General features: G+C 32.4%; 1 protein-coding gene across 4 annotated transcripts in view; it reads right to left on the bottom strand.

Moving 5' to 3' along the window:
- The window catches only part of FSTL5 (follistatin like 5), a 788,662-nt gene that overhangs the window by 218,917 nt on the left and 550,256 nt on the right, over nucleotides 1-19,489 (bottom strand). The window lies entirely within an intron of this gene.

Consider the following 19,489-nt stretch of genomic DNA (forward strand, 5'->3'; position numbering starts at 1 on the left):
TGCAAGTAATCATTATCATTGTCATTTATAATTATATCCCAACTATCTATTCTCATTAATAAATCTTCTACCTAGACTCTGATAGAAAATCATTCCTATATTCCATCTAATATATGATGTGCTATATTTAAAATAATTTTATTCTCAGGGACTAAGTACCACAATCATCAAAAATTCAATTCCTTGGAGTTCCCATTGTGGCTCAGTGGCTTAAGAATCTGACTAGTATCCATGAGGATGCGGGTTCAGTACCTGGCCTCACTCAGTGGGTTAAGGATCCAGCATTACTATGGTGTAGGTCGCAGATGTACCTCAGATCTGGTGTTGCTGTAGTTGTGGAGTAGCCCTACAGCTGCAGCTCTTATTCAACCCCTAGCCCAGGAACTTCCACATACTGCAGGTATGGCCCTAAAAATTTTTTTTTCAGTTCCTGTTTATAATTTGATGGTCGATAATCCCAAATTAGCAAAGTAAAGGAGAAACTTAAATTTGATATAGGACTACAATCAGGTGTCCATTACAATCTTTTATGGAATCTCAATTGGAAAGATTCACTGAGATGATAGAGACTGTATTCAATTGTGGACAATAATGTCTGCTATATAAATAAATAAAAGATGCTGGGGCCATCTAGCCCTTGGCCACCGCAGTTGCCTACTAACTGTACCCCCCCGATGGGGACTCAGGATGGAAAGCACAAGATACTGGCCCCATATAGGTGAGGTGCATATCAAAGGAATGATTTCAGTGAGCCTAGGCTCTGCATCTTCCCATTTATAGAAATGCATTAAATTCAGTGACTTGAAATGTCGGCTTTCTTTAATTTACAATAAACATTCAATGTTCTAACTACTTGTTTTTTGTTTCTGCTGTTTTTCTGAAAAGTCCTATATATCCTGGCTCATCCCTTACCTCTCTGGAAAAGTCCCTCAGAGCTATCTGAGAGGCTGCCTCCTGGGCTTGAGTTCTCAGTATGCTGCCAAATAAAACACAATTCTCAATTCAGACTGTGCATTTTTTTTTTCAGTCAACACAATCGAAAACGATCAGGAAAAATAAATAGCAGATAAAAGCCTTCTTAATAATTAGAAATTAATGTACTCCCATCCTCCATATTTATATGCAAAGGCTACAAAATAAAACAAAATGTATATTTTTCAAGTGTTAGAACTGTATCTAGGGTAAAAAGATTCTGGTTTTCTTTTTTTTTGCCTCTTTAAGTATCAAAATCTTTAAACATCAAAAATAAAGAGTTATATAATCCCTTTGTTATTGCATAAAACATTAATTGTTTTATTGAAGGATATCATTCCCTGTAGCACAATAAGACATGTTAAAGTAAGTGACAATGGGATTGAGTGACCCTCTTCAGGTCAAATAAAAATTGAAACCAAATGGTACAAGTTTTTTTCATTTCTTCCAGTGCTACTATATTTACACTATCATTATACTTCTGATACCATCAACATTTTCCATAACTGCATATGCGTAAACTTTTTAATAGGCTATTATAGCAATGCATTTTAAAAATGTAACACCCTTAGTTTTCCTTCTGCCAAAGTTATTTTATTACACAACACCTTTTGAAATTGTTTGGATTCTATCTGCTTTCATTGAACACATTCTCTTACTTCTCTCAGTAATCTGACTTTCAAAAGGGCAACAAATTTTTTTTTTTCCTAAAATGTACCTTCAGATTTTATTACTTTATTATTAGAAAGTGTAGTGAGAACTACGGCAGACACTTAAAAAACTAATCTCATATAAGTTTATCATCCTCATTTTATAATGAAGAGGCTTCAAATATCAGTCCAGACCTCCTACCAAGTTAAGGTAGAAAAGGATTTCAAAGTAAAGACCATGACCTTCACACAGCATCATTCTGCCTCCCCACTGCCTTGCCTTCATTGCCTTAGCTCAATACTTAAATCATGATGACAAAATGCTACTTTACCAAAGCAGCTTTTTCACTTACAATTTTGTAAATATTATAAATTGGAATTTTGTTTCCTAATAGTTGTTATAATTTACTTCTTTCAGTCTTTCCCCTAAATCCTCAGGGGATAAACCCCCAGGTTGCATTTGTGAAATCCTTTCAAGATCACTACATATTCATTACTGTTTACGATGGACATAGTTTGCAGGGCAAAGTGTACATTAGGAATTTACATAAACAAGTCTACATTTAAAAGTGTACCTCATCTAATTTGTTTTATATTACTTCAAGATAGATCACCTGATATTTAAGAAGTAAAATTTGCATGATTGCAGTCTCATAAAACCCTTAGGCTGAATGAGATTGCTTTTTGTCGTGATAATTGACACTAGATTGTAGACAACTCTTGTAAAAACAAGGACCTGGAATGTCTTGTGCAATATAACTCCAGCCAAAGTCAATACTTATCTTGTGAATTCCTTGACACAAAATTCACAAAATTAAAAAAAATTTTTCTCAGGTGTTACTCGTTAAACTACCAGGACAGTCACAGAAATTTTTAATATACATTATAGAGGAAATGTGTTAACACTTGTATCACCTTTCTTCTTTCAAAAATACCCTTTTATTCAAATGGCATCTGCACACAACAGAATCACAAGGAGTGCTTGTTTAAAAATGTACAAAAGAAGACTGTAAGTCATTACTTTCAAAGATATCCAAATTAAATAAAATGAAGATGATATATCAGTAACATAAAGTTTCATAATGTGTGTGATAGTCCACTGAAATCTAGAATAAAAGCATAATCACAAACACACACATATAAACTCTATAGATTACTTCTTCCAGTCCATCTATTTATTAGATCCTGAGAAGGGACAGAACACTGAGCAATTAAATCCTCCTGAGATGATTTTTAATATATATAAATATTTGAGACCCACTGCATATGCTCCTGCCTTTTTACTCTTCTCAGTGTAGAAATAAAGCTCTCCCTTATTTTCAAGAATGGGAACTATGTCTGGTCACTTATGATGAGCATAATAATGTGAGAAAAAAGAATGAATACATGTATGTGTGACTGGGTCACCATGGTGTACAGTAGAAAATTGACAGAACACTGTAAACCAGCTATAATAGAAAAAAAATCATTATATATATTTTATATAAAATAATTTTATATTTTATAATATATTTTATATATATATAAAAGAATGGACTATTTAGTTTTCTTAACCATATTACCTCACATTTTCCTTTGTTATTCTTTCTAAAATATTCTACTTTATCTCCAGCAATCTTAAAAGCTACTAACTTTTCTCCTTTTGTCTAAAAATTAGCACTGATCTATGTTACATACGAAAGTTGTGAAGAGAGTAAATCTTAGAAAGTTCTCATCACAAGGAAAAAATGTCTTTTTTTTCTTTGATTTTGTATCTATATGAGATGATGGCTGCTCACTAAACTTATTGTCGTAATTGTTTCATGCTGTAAGTAAATCAAATCACTATGCTGTACACTTTAACTATATACAGTGTTGTATATCAATTATACTTCAATGAAACTAGAAGAAAAAATTCACATTGATCACTGTACTCTCATTTGAAAAAAATAAACAACCCACAAAAGGCCAGAGAACAACTGAATGACATCTTTAAGTCATGAATGGAAAAATAAAATAGAATTTTGAGCATAGAATTATATCTAGTTAATATAAAGTTTATAAGTAGAAAAATAGAGAAATGCTCAGATCAACAAAACAGAACTTGTTTCTAGTTGACTGGCTCTGCAAGAAATGCTAAATGGGGTTCTTCAGGATTTAAATAGCATATATATATGGGATTAACTTATAGGACACAGAAGAAATCATAGGTGAAGTTAGAAAGTATTTCAAACTAAATTATGGTTAGAATATAAAATTTCAAAATTTGTGGGTTGAAGCTACTTGTACATATATTTAAATTGTTTATAGGAAAGTAAGAAAAGTTTGACCTAAATTAGCTAAGAGCACACCTTAAGAAGGTATAATAGATAAGCAAATTAAGTCCATATTAAACAGAAGGAAAAATAATAAAGAGCAGAAATCAACAAAAATCGATAAAAATCAGGAAAATGAACAAGGAAAAATTTGGTTACTTGAAGAGATGAATAAAACTGGTAACCCCCTCACAAGTTTCTTAAAGGAAATGAAAAATATGACTTATATTATCTCAGAATTGAAATACAGGTATTCCTACAGATCCTAAAGACATTAAAAATGAAAATAAAGTCATGCTCTACATAATATTCTCATCAATACCTTTTATGATTGGCACTTAGAATTATGGATGAATGGCTGAAAACACACTAACCCCTTGAAATGAAATAGAAAATTTTATCAGCCCTATGTCTCCACATTTGTATTTGTTATCTAAATCTTGCCCCCAAAAGAAAATTCAAAATATAGGTGTCTTCATAGGCAAATTATGCACAAACGCTTCCACAAAGTAGATGAAAAGGGCCACATCTCAACACATATCATGAATCCAGGAAAATCTGATATCAAAACATGACAAACATGACTAGAACAGAAAATTGTAACCTTTAATGAATATCACTAAAAATTTTAGCCAAATATTAGCAATGAAAAGAATATTAGCAATTAAAAGAAACAAAATGTGTAAGTGATCATATATAAACAAATAATATACATTTGATCAAGTAAAGTTAGCCTAGGAGTGAAAATGCAGTTTAATCCTTGGAAACTAAACAATGTAATCTACTAAATTAAAAGAACAGCATGATTGCCTTAATAGATGAAAACAAAACATTTGTTCTCAACTCTAATCAATGATAAAATTCATGATGTAATAAAGTAGAAGATAACTATTTCTATATAATAAGGAACATATTGACATATTGTCCATGACACTGTCTCATGGCCAAAGCTGCTTTATTCAGGAAACCAAAGTTGATATACATTATAAAAATCACCTAACTACAGTAAAAGATGAAAAGAGAAAATCTAAAGTCTATACCAAAAACTGTGGAAAAAATAACACACTTGATAGAAAAGGATCACTGATGATAATATTGTTTAGCATACTCAGAATAAAATAAACATACTTTTTCTGCCAACAGGTATTCAAAAAAATACAGAATAAACATCATACTTCAAAGTCAAATGCTGAAAGCCTCCTTTTGAGGTGTATAAGAAGAGAAAAATTCCATTTTCATCACTTTCATTCAAGATTGCACTGGAGTTGCAAGAAGACTCAGTAAGTCAAGGAGAAGAAATAAAAGGAAAAATAGGGAAACAAATGACCTTGTCAGCATTCAACAATATTAGGACAAACAACAGAGAAGTTTCAACAACATGTCAAGTATGAATACATCTAACACACCTATGTTTTCAATCTGAGAAATGTTATGTAGACCAACACTTCAAGATTTATTTTTTCAAATTATGAATACATTTTTGAGGGAGAAAATCTCAGTTTCACTGATAGTTTTATTTCTAGAGTTTCCTTTTCTTCAACAAAAATATCAAGCATCACAAAGACTGGTTAAAATTACATTTAAATATGCACACAGAGTTGTACTTTGAGTTATATCTAGTATTGATTCTTAATTATAGGAATTTTCTAAAATTTTGGGCCAAATTTTATTTTATAATATATTAAATAAAGTTAGAGATTATGGTTTTTTTTTTTGGCTGCACTCAAAGCAAGCAGAAGTTCACAGGTCAGGGATTAAGACCACACTATAGCTGTAAACAGAACCACAGCTGTGACAATGACAAATCCTTAACCTTCTGAGCCACCAGGTAACTCCAGATATTATGATATTAATGAGCACCATTGTCATTTCATTCTCAAATGTAGTAACAAAAATGACAAAAATATGGCTAGAAGGCAATTTTTTAAAAAATATATGTTTTAAAAAATTTTTTTTGTCTTTTTGCATTTTCTAGGGCCACACCCACGAGGCATATGGAAGTTCCCAGGCTAGGGGTCTAATCCTAGCTGTAGCTGCTGGCCTACGCCAGAGCCACAGCAACACCAGATCCTTAACCCACTGAGTGAAGCCAGGGATCAAACTCACAACCTTATCATTCCTAGTCAGATTCATTAACCACTGAGCCACAACAGAAACTCCTAAAAAATATTTTTAAATTAATACTATTCATAAAAATATATTCATTCTAAATATTTCCATTTTTATTTCAGTATTTATGTGGTATTAGATTAAGTAAATGACTACCAAATGACTGCATATTTAATTTTTTTTTAATTTGAAAAATTATATCTGGAATCTTTATAAATCATATGATTATCGTTGTTTGTGAAGATTATTTATACTTTTCATGTTTATGAGATGGAGTCCTATTTGTCAGAACTTTATAGTGAAGTATTACATTAAGAAAAATTCATTCTATATTTAATTTTTGACAATATTTTACTTAAAATTAGTTTGGGTTCAGTTTTACCAATACTTTTTTTTTCCCAGTGACACATTGCTAATAAGATGAAAAATAATAAAGTCATGCTATTGTGTTTCCTACCTAAAATGACTGATTTCTGTCATGATATGATAATTCAAGTCCATGGCAATTATGCATTTGTTTCTATAAAGCTTCCACTTTTCTTCATTAAATGGTATTTCTAATTAAGGGCAGAATTATGCAGAATATCATGCAATCTCTGCTTAGAGAGCTTTAATTTAATGTATTTCAGATATCTGAAATGGTAAAACTCCCAAGGACTTGCTCATACATTTCAAATTTATTATTTCTGTTTAATTAAATTCACATAAGCTCTTAGGCAATTAAGTTTTTAAGAGAAATTTCTAAGTGATGTGAAAGATTACAGGGATGGAGGGACAAAAGTGAAATTTTCCAATACTGGTTACATACTATTTTATATAAAACAAAGACAGTGAGGAAGATAAATTCTTTCTCATAAGAGATAAAATAGCTATTACCAATTAAGAAAATGCATTTGAAGCAATTACTGAAAAATAATAGCAGTCACTTTATTCCTATTTTGAATTTCCCTTGCCTGCCAAATTTAAGTGTGGACTTCTACTCCATAATTTATGCACTAAATCTGCTTTATTTTTTTTTCTTTTTCTTATTAATAGGTCCACATGCTAATTTTTGAAAGTCTAAATGACTCCCAATTCTGAAATCCGGAGATAAGCCCTTTTATTTTCTCTGCATGTATGTATTGATAGATATGGCAATGCAGTTTGTTTTAAAGATTGAAATTTATAATATCTTCTGATATAATAGAGAATAATTAGAAGACATAAAATTGTGTGCACCTCATTTTCAGTTATAAATAGGAAAAAAAGCACCTTTCCTTGCAAGATTTTTATCATGACTAAATGAGCCAATTTAATATCCATATTAACATTGTGTCCATCATGTGTTAGGCACTCAAAAATGTTAATTCCTCAACATTATTTCTTATTTTACAAATTTGATTTCAAAATCTATAATCTCTGTGTTTTCGGATATGAAGAATATGTTAGTTGTGGGTTATGGGAAAGTGTAACAAAACAGCAGAAATTGAACTTAAAATATCAGTGAGTCCTGATAAGTCTAAAGCTTTTCTTATAGAGGAAATGTCATAGTCTAAGCAGAAATATGACTATAGTGATGAAACTGATTAAAGGAAACATATGAATGGAAACTCCATGTTTAAAATTATGTCTCAAGAAAAATTAATATATATAACATAATGAGTATAATTATTTTACTTCCTCAGATTAACCAAAGATAAATGACAGTCATATTAGTTTTAATGTTCAGAGCACTGCCAAAAAGGACATTTGAAATCACTTTACTCTTTAAGTGTAACATTAAATCCCGATGAAATTTAAGTTTGAATTTTATAATGCATCTCAATCTGAAACCTCCATTTCTAATTAGTAATTTATTCCTTTTAACTTCCTGTCAGGTCAGCACTGCCAATCTTAAGCCCAAGATCTCTGTTTGTCACTTAATTCATTTCTAATGTCAAGATGCAGACTTGTTAATGGACAGCCATGCTCTTCTACTGTCTAGACGTGCAAAAAAAGTCACTGGTCTCAAGAAACAGTAAAGCTCTATATTTTATTGACTGCTTAGCATATTCAACTCAGTAATATTTATTGAGAGCTTCCTATGCAGATAGCATTTTGATATTCATTACATGGTTATGAAACAGGAATTAAGAAACACAGTGAACAAATCTTGGCATTTAAGGAAGGAACTAAGGAAGCATGTACAAAGATGTGTTATATAAAGTAGAAAGAAATTATATTAATGAAACAGTTAAATCTAAGTTTGTTTTATTTATGGAGATTGGTGACTTTTACGGCACATTCAGGAAAGCAGAACTCCCTGGTGGTCTAACAGAAATCCCAGCACAAGGGATTTGTCTCCTTTTTTTTTTTTTTTTTTTTTTTTAAGTTTTACTTAAGTATAGTTGATTTACAAGGTTGTGATAATTTCTGTTGTACAACAAAGTAATTCAGTCATACATATACACATACACATTCTCTTTCAGATTATTTTTCCATATCAATTATGATAGAATATTGGATAGAGTTCTCTGTGCATTACAACAGTTCCCTATTGGCCAATCATTCCATATGCCTTCTTCCTTTTTCAAGTAGCCTCTCTGCCTATGAGACAAAATCTTGATCTTCACCTCTGTTTTCTACCCCAAGTTACAATAAATACTTCCAATGATATATTTTATTAGAAAAGAATCAGAGCATTACAAGAGATTATAGGAAAATCAGCCAAGTTATAGATCATTTACATTTTTTAATGAGTCTAGCCTCTTTAAACAAAAGAAAATAATTTTTTTTTCAAGCCCTACAGGTATAAGTTTTGGGTTTGAATCAGTTCATGCCAAAATTATTGAGGAGTCTGGCTCCTGGTCAGAAACTGAGGTGGGATCTTTCTAGCCTGACCAGAAGCAGTGACAAAGGCTTTACAGAGCAGGCCTCCCAGTGGGAAGCTGGCCTCCTCACATCAGCCTTGGTGTACAGCCCCTACAAGGCCATGTCTCAGGGGAGCAGCAGTCAAGGATCCAGGATGACTGGGCATGGACCTTTAAGAGCCCAAGCTCCCCCCCACCCCTGCTCCCCCATGGGGAGGCATCTTCATCAGGAACTCCCCATAGCAGATGCTGTCCTGAGACCTCTTTATGGGGAAAGGAAGGAGGTATGGTGAAGACACCTTTTTCCACACTGATTCAGTATTTGCTCTCCTAGCCCTTACCCTTTCCCCCTGTTCTCCCCCAGGTCCAGAACGCAGCAGGATCCCTTTGTTCAGCCTCTCTCAGCACTGAGTGACCAGCCTGACCTTTAACTGGTGCCATTTCCTGGGGAAAAAAAGTGGAGCAATGGGAGAGTCAGCCCTTTCTCTAATTTAGCCTCTAGCTTGCCTTTTGGCACTGAGTGACCCAAGGCTTGCAAATTACTTTCATTTTGGCTTTTTTGTGTCCTTTAGCTACTATGCTACTGCAACTCAGCTCAAGTCTTGAAGTTATTTATTGTCTTTGAGCCTTTCTTGTCTGATCAACCAGATAGTGAAACCTTTTCCATTATAAGCATGTGATGATATAAATGAGTTTCTTAGGATACAACTGAGAGTACTGGCAATTTCAAACCCATAATTATCACTGGAAACCTGAAGGATATCCAAAACAGTAAATAACAGTGATGGAATGTATGAATCATTTTCCATTTTTGTTAAATAAGCTTTTATAAATGGATAATAAATTTTGTCTTCTCAAACTATATATATATTTTTATAGGATGTTATTGGAACATTTCAAAGTCAACATATTTATGTGTAAACCATATTCTAATTAATTTTTTTGCTACACCCTCAGCATGCAGATGTTCCTGAGGCAGGGATGGAGCCTGCACCACAGAAGTGACCTCAGTCAAAGCAACGATAATGCTGGATCCTTATTGCACTGTGCTACCAAGGAACTCCAAACAATCTTCCAATTTCAGCAAGAAACCAACTCACAAGTTTCTTCCTCTTTCACCAATATTTCTATCATTCTTTGAATAGCTAGGACTCAAGCTTTTAAGTCATGTTATGTTCCTGCATTCACCCTTATCTGTTGACAGAGTTGCTTCACATGCATTTGTGAGAAAACAGACCCTCACTTTCTATCTACCTGTTCTTTTAATAGGAACCTGATGCAAAATGCCATCTGGCTTTATTTCCAACATTTCCATAACACATTTGCTCAATAACAAACAAAACTTATAGAAATAAATTCCTTACAGGCCAAGTTAATAATTGATTAGATGCACATAGGCATTTTTCAGTATTGATTTAGTAGGGAAAACCTCATTCCCCACTAGCACCTTGTTTTAAGAGCCAGTAAAGCAATGAAATTAGTTGATTCTATGCCTCCAGAATATTATGTGTCCACTGCTGCCTTCATTATAACACCACATACTTCTTGAGAATTATTCTAATTCTTCTCATCCTTCAAGTCTCAAGTCTGAACTCTCTCCTTAATGTTTTTAAGTCCAATAATTCATAATCTGTTCTTCTATCAATAATGTATGTGACCCATAACACTAATTTGGAGCTTGACACTATGTTATTATATCTATTTAACAATACTACCAGTATTCACAGTGATAAACAACTTTAATGACAAATTAAAACTTCTAAAGTATATCAATTATTAATTTAAGAAGTATAGTTTCAGATTTGAACTAGTGTCTGGATAAATTAAAGCAAATTGTATAAGACATTTCAGTATATTATTTAAGTGGGAACTCAGGTAGGGTGTTCCCTTTGAGTCTTGATTTATTTAATCCTATTACTTGTCATTTAAGGTGACCTTCAATTTAGAAATATGTTGAAGCTATAATTGGTTCATATAAGACTTATTTTAGTATGTGGCAAGATCACCTCTAACTTCAACAAAAACCACCCTCTTTAGCTTCTTGACATTGCACTGTACAGGGGTATTTTTAAACAATGGGGTGGGGGGAGAATTCAAGTAAACATGGTGGCAATGGTATATTTAGACATCAGTGTATACTTTTTTAAGTTCTGAAAATTTACATCAAAGGCTAATAACTTTTTCTAAACAAATTACATGACAATATATACCTTTTTTGGTTAATTCAATTGTATTATTTCAACTGTTCTACACATTGCAACTTGTATATTCTACCATGAATTTGTGACAAAAAAAATATATTTCATGTGATATAAAGAGTTTGAGATATACAAAATATTTTCCTATCTATTGTTTTGCATTTGTTTTTGTCAGAAAGTGGATATCACACATAATTATGACATTCAGTGGAGAGACATATTTTTTCTAACTTATTCAAAAGTTGTTTTTTTAATCCTTTGATTAGTAAAATATTCAAATATAATAAGATGCAATCATATTAGTAAATGAACAAGGGCATTGAAATGAGGACAAAAGGAACAGCTTAAAAGCCCCGGAAGGAAAGGAGAAATAAATATGATTAAATTGTTACTTTTTACCTGGTGTTAATCTAAAGATAGATATTCCCTTTAATATGATTTTTTCTGCAAATATGTAAGGAAAGTTGCTGAAATATTATTTTCCTTGCAAATAAGAAGTTTATGAATTAGAGATACTTCATGTATTGCCAACATCTTGTTACCTATGAAATAATAGATCAACAATTTAAATGTTTCATGAGTGCAAATCTCTGTTAGACCAGGGTTAAGGTCTTTTAAATGTCTTAAAATGGGAAAAAATATTTCGGATCCTTCCAACTTTATCCCACACAAAAAGCTGTCTCTAATACCTAATTTTATCACTAAATTGTATAAATAATAGTTCCTCTTTTATTTAGTTAAATTTGCTGAAAGTAAAAAGCACATCTTACCGAAAGTATCAAACTGGCATAGTAAAGAAACGACAGATGTATGGAATTTAAAGCTTGGTTGAGGCATAATTTTTAAAAAGTTAAAACACAATTCTCATATAAATACAAAATAAACATGAGGCAAAGGTATATTTATCTCATTAATGAGATAACCAGTAAGATGGTCAAGCTAGTTCAAAGTCCATTTGAGCAGTAGAGAACTGCATAATTTGGTTCAGACATGCAGAAATGTTTGTTAAGTTAATGTCCTATAGGGCAATAAACAACTATTTTGTAGCTGTCTTTTCTATACAACAGAAATCATTTGCATCTTTTTTGGCAAACATATATACAAATTAACACGCATATTCACAGATTCTGTGTCCTAATCTGTAACTAAGGGACAAAAAGTGGTACAATCTAGAGAATTAAATAATACTTAGGTGGGAATATTAGACCACACTCCAATACTTTTTTTTTTTCAACATGATTTTGAAAGACATGTTGTTACATATCTTTCTAATGCCATTGATACAATTAAGTAGTATTATCCAGAAATGACCCTTTAATCACCCTGACCCCGAATGAGAACCAAGGTCATAATATATAATTGCAACCATGTTTGTCCCAGTTTATTACTCTCTAAAAAGTAAGTTCTTTTTCACCTCATACATTACATACAACGGATTAGGGAAATCCATTGAAGATTGTCTTTATTTTTCATAAAAGTCAAAATAAATTTTACAACTGTAAGCTCTGGAATCATAGATTATAAAATAGCTCCTCTGTTGTAAACTCATACAAATCTGCCAATTCTTTGTAAATACCTTTGATAAAGATATTGAAGAGGCATTTTCAATTAAATCACTAGACTTAAGTACATTATAGTGGAATAGAAATGAATAAAATAAGAGAGGCATTGATATCTTCCTTTTGAACAATAGCTGGCTTATTATTTTTAGACAAAATTTGTAGTAAAATTACAATGCATTTTCCCCACTGAAAGTGGGTTTTATAAACATGATAATGTCAGTATAAATATGCTTGAATATTGGTTATGTAAATTTAAGAATGTTTACTAGGGTTATCTGTCATAAATATAATTCATTTTCAGGAAGAAAGCAGTAATTTATAAGCAGTTGCCAATCAACATACTTTACTAACACAACTTCGATTGATTTCACATGCTTCTGCATGAAGTTCCTTCAGTGATTAAAAAAAAAGGTCCTTATTATTTGTGATTTTATTTCCTTGTCTGATGTTGAATAGTGTATACTGTTAGGAAGAAAATATACATCTCTAAAGTTTGCCAAAACCTTGATAGTTGAACAGAAATAAAATAATAAATCCTTGAAGGAAAAACAAATTGGATAATATTTTATAAATCTTTTTCTCTCTGGTTAATCATTTTCTAACAGCCTTCTTAAATTTCCCTGTCTAAAACACTGAGTACTCAGAAATACAATGTTGATAGAATATATGGATACTGATACACCCATAGAACAGAAATATCTACAATACTGCTTATTTTGAATAAAATTGTAAGTTTTGCTTTTTGCAGAAAAGGGCAAATAAGAAAAATAAGAAATGACAATCATCATTAAAGTGATTGATAAAAAAGTCCCCATCTATTATGCCTTTAATTATGCAATAAGATTTTGATTTTAAACCCTATGATTTTTGGTGGTTGTGAATCAGTTATCTAGCTATCATTTTTCCTTAGTTTTTTTTTTTAAATATATTTTGTAACAAATATATATCTCACAAGCTGAGCATTATTTAAAAAGTTAGGAATAAAGTTAACTGTAACTAGAGGGCAATGAAAATTATCCAGTGAAATCAATGGTATATTTTTTAGGAAGTTGTAAGATTTTTCTTTTAATAAATGAATATTTACTCAAACATATACATAAACAACAAACATACATTTCAGATTCTTCCATTATGAAGTGGTCAATATTTAATCTCACCTCACTTTTTATGGATTTTCATAAAATGAAAATAATGATAATAATAGAAATTGAAAAATTTAAGAAGGAAGCTATATATCTTTGAGTGGTGCTTGCTATTTTCCTTTGCAATGTTGCTTAAAATCGTATGGACATATTATTTGTTTATAGTTCTATCTGCATATATAGACCAAAGTGACTGGAGAAAGATAAAGTACAAGAATAATTTTGGGAGTTCCTGTTGTGGCTCAGTGGTTAACGAATATGACTAGCATCCATGAGGAGACAAGTTTGATCCCTGGCCTTGCTTAGTGGGATAAGGATCTGGCATTGCTATAAGCTCAGGTGTAGGCCAGCAGCTACAGCTCTGATTTGACCCCTAACCTGGGAATCTCTACCATATGCCATGAGTGTGGCCCTAAAAAGCAAAAACAAACAAACAGACAAACAAAAAAAAAGAATTATTTTGAACCACAATTACTAAGTTAAACCATTATACCATTAAAAGCCACCTTAAACTTATCGTATATGGGTATAGATATGTTGGTTTGCATAGGTCTCGTTTTGACAAGTAAATGAGTTAATAATATATGTTTAAAAAATGACAATTTACAATGGTGTGTAAATATTAAGTTCGCATCACCTGTTATCATGTGTTATATGTTATAAATGTAAGTGTACAGTCTAAAATCAAAATCTGGTTTTATCTGATATATTCAAGCCTTTTATTAATCTACTGCCTTCAGTTACTCTACAACATAATAAGGACAGGCACATCTCTAAATGCACCACATCATTTCAAGCCCACTATACCCTTTCTCGAGAATTCCTACTGACCACTCCTTCATGTAGCTATCATCTAAACTGCCAGACTAGCAATCTCTGGTGGCTCAGTGGGTTAATGAGCCAGCATTGTCACTGCTATGGGTCTGGATGCCTCTGAGCTGTGGGTTTAATCCCTGGCCCTAGAACTTCTGCATGGCATGGGTACAGCAAAAAATACAAATTCAAAAAACAAACTACAAGACTCATGTATTCCTAAGTCCTCCATGACTCTGAAAACTTAAATTTGACTTCTCTATTCTGTTATTCATACATTTGTACAATATATATTACATTTTATATAATAAACAATGTAATATTATATATTATATGTAATATACAAACATATATTTATGAAATTGTTTCACATTGCGCTATTAAAAGTAATGCACTCATTTTCCTTTTTGATTCCTTCTATCTGTGAGATTTTGATGACCAAAATGACATCTCTTATAGGTATATCTTCACCATTTAGCTGAGTGCTTAGAAAAGTGTAGCTTTTCAATCAATATTTGGGGAATGCATAAAGATTAAACAATGACCAAATATGTGTTTCCCCTCATCTTATTTTTTTTTAAACCCACCTTATTGCATATGAGGAGATTAAATTGAAACTGTGGTAAAAAATCAATATGCTTAATGAGAAATGTTATTACAGAAATTGAATCTAGAAATTGTTGAGCTGTGCTAGGCTTAAATGATTGACTGCCAATAAACATCAGTTGATTGATAATCTTTGATGTGGCTAAGTAAAAAATATCCCTAGCAAGGTTTTAAATATTAAAAGCCCACAAATAAACTCAAAAATGCAGAAATGTTAATATAAGAAACAACACCATGTCATTTGTTATTTGAGTATTTCAAAATTATTGAGCATCTCCTGTGTCAGTTTAGCACTAACATCATAACACAAAGTTGAACAAGCAAAAGTCTTTGTGCTCAGAGTTTCTAGTCTAGAGCAGAAGAGCAAATATTATTTATTAATAATACATATATATAATTAATTTTTAAAAATTATAGCCACATACATGGCATATGGAAGTTTCTGAGCCTGGGACTGAATCTGAACCACAGCTGTGACCTACACTGCAGCTGTGGCCATGCTGGATCCTTTGACCCACTGTGCTGGGCCAGGGATTGAACACATACCTCCACAGCAACCCAAGCCACTGTAATCAGATTCTTGTCTTCTTTTTTTTTTTGTCTTTTTAGGTCCGCACCCTCAGCACACAGAGGTTCCCTGGCTAGGGGTCTAATTGGAGCTACAGCTGCTGGCCACAGCCACAGCCACAGCAACACAGAATCTGCATCTGCAACCCATGGCATTGCTCAAGGCAATGCCAGATCCTTAACCCAATGAGCGGGGCCAGGGATCAAACCCGCATCCTCATGGATCCTAGTGGGGTTTGTTAACCACTGAGCCACGACAGGAAATCCTGTAGTCAGGTTCTTAATCCACCATGCCATGGCAAGAAGTCTTAATTTATTGTGATACACTAAGTACTATAGCTGCTAGACAAAAAATAACAAATCAAAATTTAGTTAGATAAAACAAATGTTTGTCTATTTTAAAAGGACAACGGAATGTAGGCAGATGAAATGGCCAAGGGAAAGTTTTCCAAAAGAGAGAAGAATGCTTTCCACAAAGGTAGTAATAACACAACACAGAGAACAGCTAGTGTTTTGCAACATTTGTAGTAAAAAGTAAATATGGATGGCGAGTAGGAAAAATTAATAGAGAATAGGCTTTTTAGAACACATTAATAATTTTTTCTTCTTCCTGAAACTCTTAAGAAGCCATTAAAGGGTCTTAAAGTGAAAAGAGAAATGTCCAGATGCAAATTTTATGAAGCTATGTCTGGCTGAAATTTTGTGTGTGTGAGTGTGTGTGTCTTTTTAAGGCTGCACCTGCCACGTATGGAGTTTCCCAGGCTAGCGGTTGAATTGGAGATGTAGTTGCTGGCCTACACCACAGCTCAGGGAAACGGCAGATCCTTAACCCACTGAGCAATGTCAGGAATCAAACCGCATCCTCGTGGATACTAGTCGAGTTGGCTAACCACTGAGCCACTCTGCGAACTCCTGTATGGCTGAATTTCGAGTTAAAGGCCTGTCTCAGTTGGCAAGGATGAAGTTGGAAGGTGAGAGATGATATATGCTTAAACTAAGGCAGTTGTAGTGGAAATGAGATGACAGAGAGGTTTGAAATAAATAAAAAGTTAAATTCACAAGGTTTTGTGACATATTAGACTTTGGAACAAAATTGAGAGAGAACTCCAGCAGGACTCAGTTTTTGTTTATGTTTAAATGGAATAGGAAACACATCAGTGTTGTCTGCTTTGGCATAAAGATGTCTTGAATTTGGCACATTCTGATGAAGAAAATAGCACTTAGAGAAATTTCAAGTAGAAGTATAATTTGGAATGTATCGACTTAAACATAATAATTGAAGCCCCAGGTTCAGAGATATAATAATAAAAATAAAAACATGCTTCATCACTTTAAGAATCTGTATAGTTATTTGGCCATGGTTCTTATTGAAAGAAAAATATGTTGCAGCGAGGTCATATTTCCATATTACTACTCCTCATAAGCTTATTTAAATAACATGATCTTCCATAATTTTGAAAACTGACCCTAACATTAAAAATTAAAAAATATGAGATACTCCACGAACTGATCTGTGAACATTTATTTCACTCATTCCTTTATTTGCTATTTTATCTTTATACACTGCTATTTGCAAGAGTAGTTCCAAAAGAATGGGACCGAAGACATTTAAAAATGTTTTTAAATGACTGATTTTAAGACTTTTTTGAGAAGTGAATTGTAAAATGCAGTGATATATTATATCAGCAGAAAAAGAAAGTAATTTAGAAATAATACTCATTTTCAAGCGGCACACTCTTGGGCAATATTTATGTTCACAGGCAATTTCATCATGTTAACAATTAGTAATGAATCTGCATAACATATATTTAGGTGCAAGATGAATGCACGTTGCCTGTTATATAATCGTGGAAGAAATTCAACTTCCTCAGCCATGCCAAAGCTTCCTATTTGATTTGGCCTGGAGGATTCTGTATCATAAATATTCTCTGATTTCACTTGGACTTTAAGAGCCACAATGGCTTTGGGTTTATAATATAAATGAATTAGCGATAAAAATTACATGATGAATGATGTATTATATTACAAACATTAAATGCCTGAGTATTTAGTTGAGGGAGGAAAATAAATGGATTGTTTATAGTCTAGAGAAGAAAAAAGTCAATATCTTCCTTTTATTATTATTATTATTATTATTTAGCTTCCTTTAAATAACTAGTTTTAATGGCATACTCTAATATGTTCCATAGAGGAAGACAACATTGTAGGGTCATAAAAAAGTTAAAAATAAATCTTGCTAATTAAATTGTTTTCACCAGTGTTACATACTTTCAGCTCTGTTATCAGTGAATAGCCTAAAGGGTAAATTTGTCCCTTTCATATATTAGAACTTTAAAATTCACACATTTAAAGGGAAAAGTTATTTTCAAACTGCTTTAAATATAAAAAATTGAGTTACAGAGACTTTTTAGTCTCTGGAAGCTAAGTATGACTTAGGGATTTTACTTCTAAATTTGAAGCATAGTACATATTCTGAAACATTTTTACCAGAATAAGGTATAAAATTCTATATTAAACATTTAATGGCTTTAAAAATCCAGACAGACAAATGAACATTTCATTTCTTATCCTTCGATATGTTATCTCAAAGTGCTAGTTTTGTCAGTTACACACTAGAAAATTAGCATTAAAAAAATGATATAATATGGCAAGCTGCCACACCAGGAATTGGATCCTGATTGAATTAAAATACTCCCTTTTTTTATTGTCCATGATTTTTTTTTCCAGAAGAATGCTTTGCTTTAAATGGAGATCAACTGTACATGGTGAGAATCACTTCAGATAGTTGCAGGGGTAGAACTATCTTTTAAAAAGATCAGAAGGAAGGATCATTGGACTGAATACAAAAAAAAAAAAAAAAAAATTAGTGTAATATTTAAGGAACAGACTATAAAAGCAAAACAAATAAATAAATTGAAGGCTAATGCAACTAGGAAAGGATCTAAAGTGTGCAGAGTTGTTCGAATTTGAATTTAGAGGGATATTCATATTTAATCAATGCAGAAGGACAGAGGATAAATAAAACATCTTAGATGGCCTTGTAAAGAGAGGTCAAGATTATTCTCCTGATGCTCTTTTATAACAAACGACTGAGCAGTATGCCCAGCCAAATGATTGCATTTACCAGCCTCTCTGGTGTAGTTATTGCCACTATGGCACATGGATGACCTATAAATAGTGTGGGCCTTGCAGGAATAAGTGCCATTTATCTCTCACCTGTTCTGTACTACTGTGAGCCTAGATGATAGTTGATCAAATGTAGATTGGTGGCTGGAGTTCCTACAGCTCCCTTGAACCCTAAGATGATGTTGGAGATGAAATCCACGCTCTTGGAATGGCAGAAAAGATAGGAAATTGAGTTTCAGATGTTTCACAGAAGAATCCCATCATCTGTGGTCAGTATATTTTATGAAAGTATAAACTTCTGTCCGTTTAATGCACTATTTTTTCCAGTTTTCCTTTCAGCGCTAGATGTAATGACTAACACAGGTTAGGTAGAATAGGAAGAAAAAATCCTAGAATAAATACTGACATGCGAAATTGAAAGGAAATCTACAAAGCCAAGGGCTTAAATTTACATGAACTTTTAGCATTTCAAACTTTTCATCTCAGTGATATAAGCCATAGTAACAGTAACTTTTTTTTTTTTTTTTATTTGCCACATTAGGCCATAGCCTAATGCAGTATTCAAGCAAACGAGTTTCAGGTAAATAGAGTGCCAGATGTAACAAAATATTGATACCCAATT

The sequence above is a fragment of the Sus scrofa genome, chromosome 8 (genome assembly GCF_000003025.6).
Source record: "Sus scrofa isolate TJ Tabasco breed Duroc chromosome 8, Sscrofa11.1, whole genome shotgun sequence".
NCBI classification, from domain to species: Eukaryota; Metazoa; Chordata; class Mammalia; order Artiodactyla; family Suidae; genus Sus; species Sus scrofa.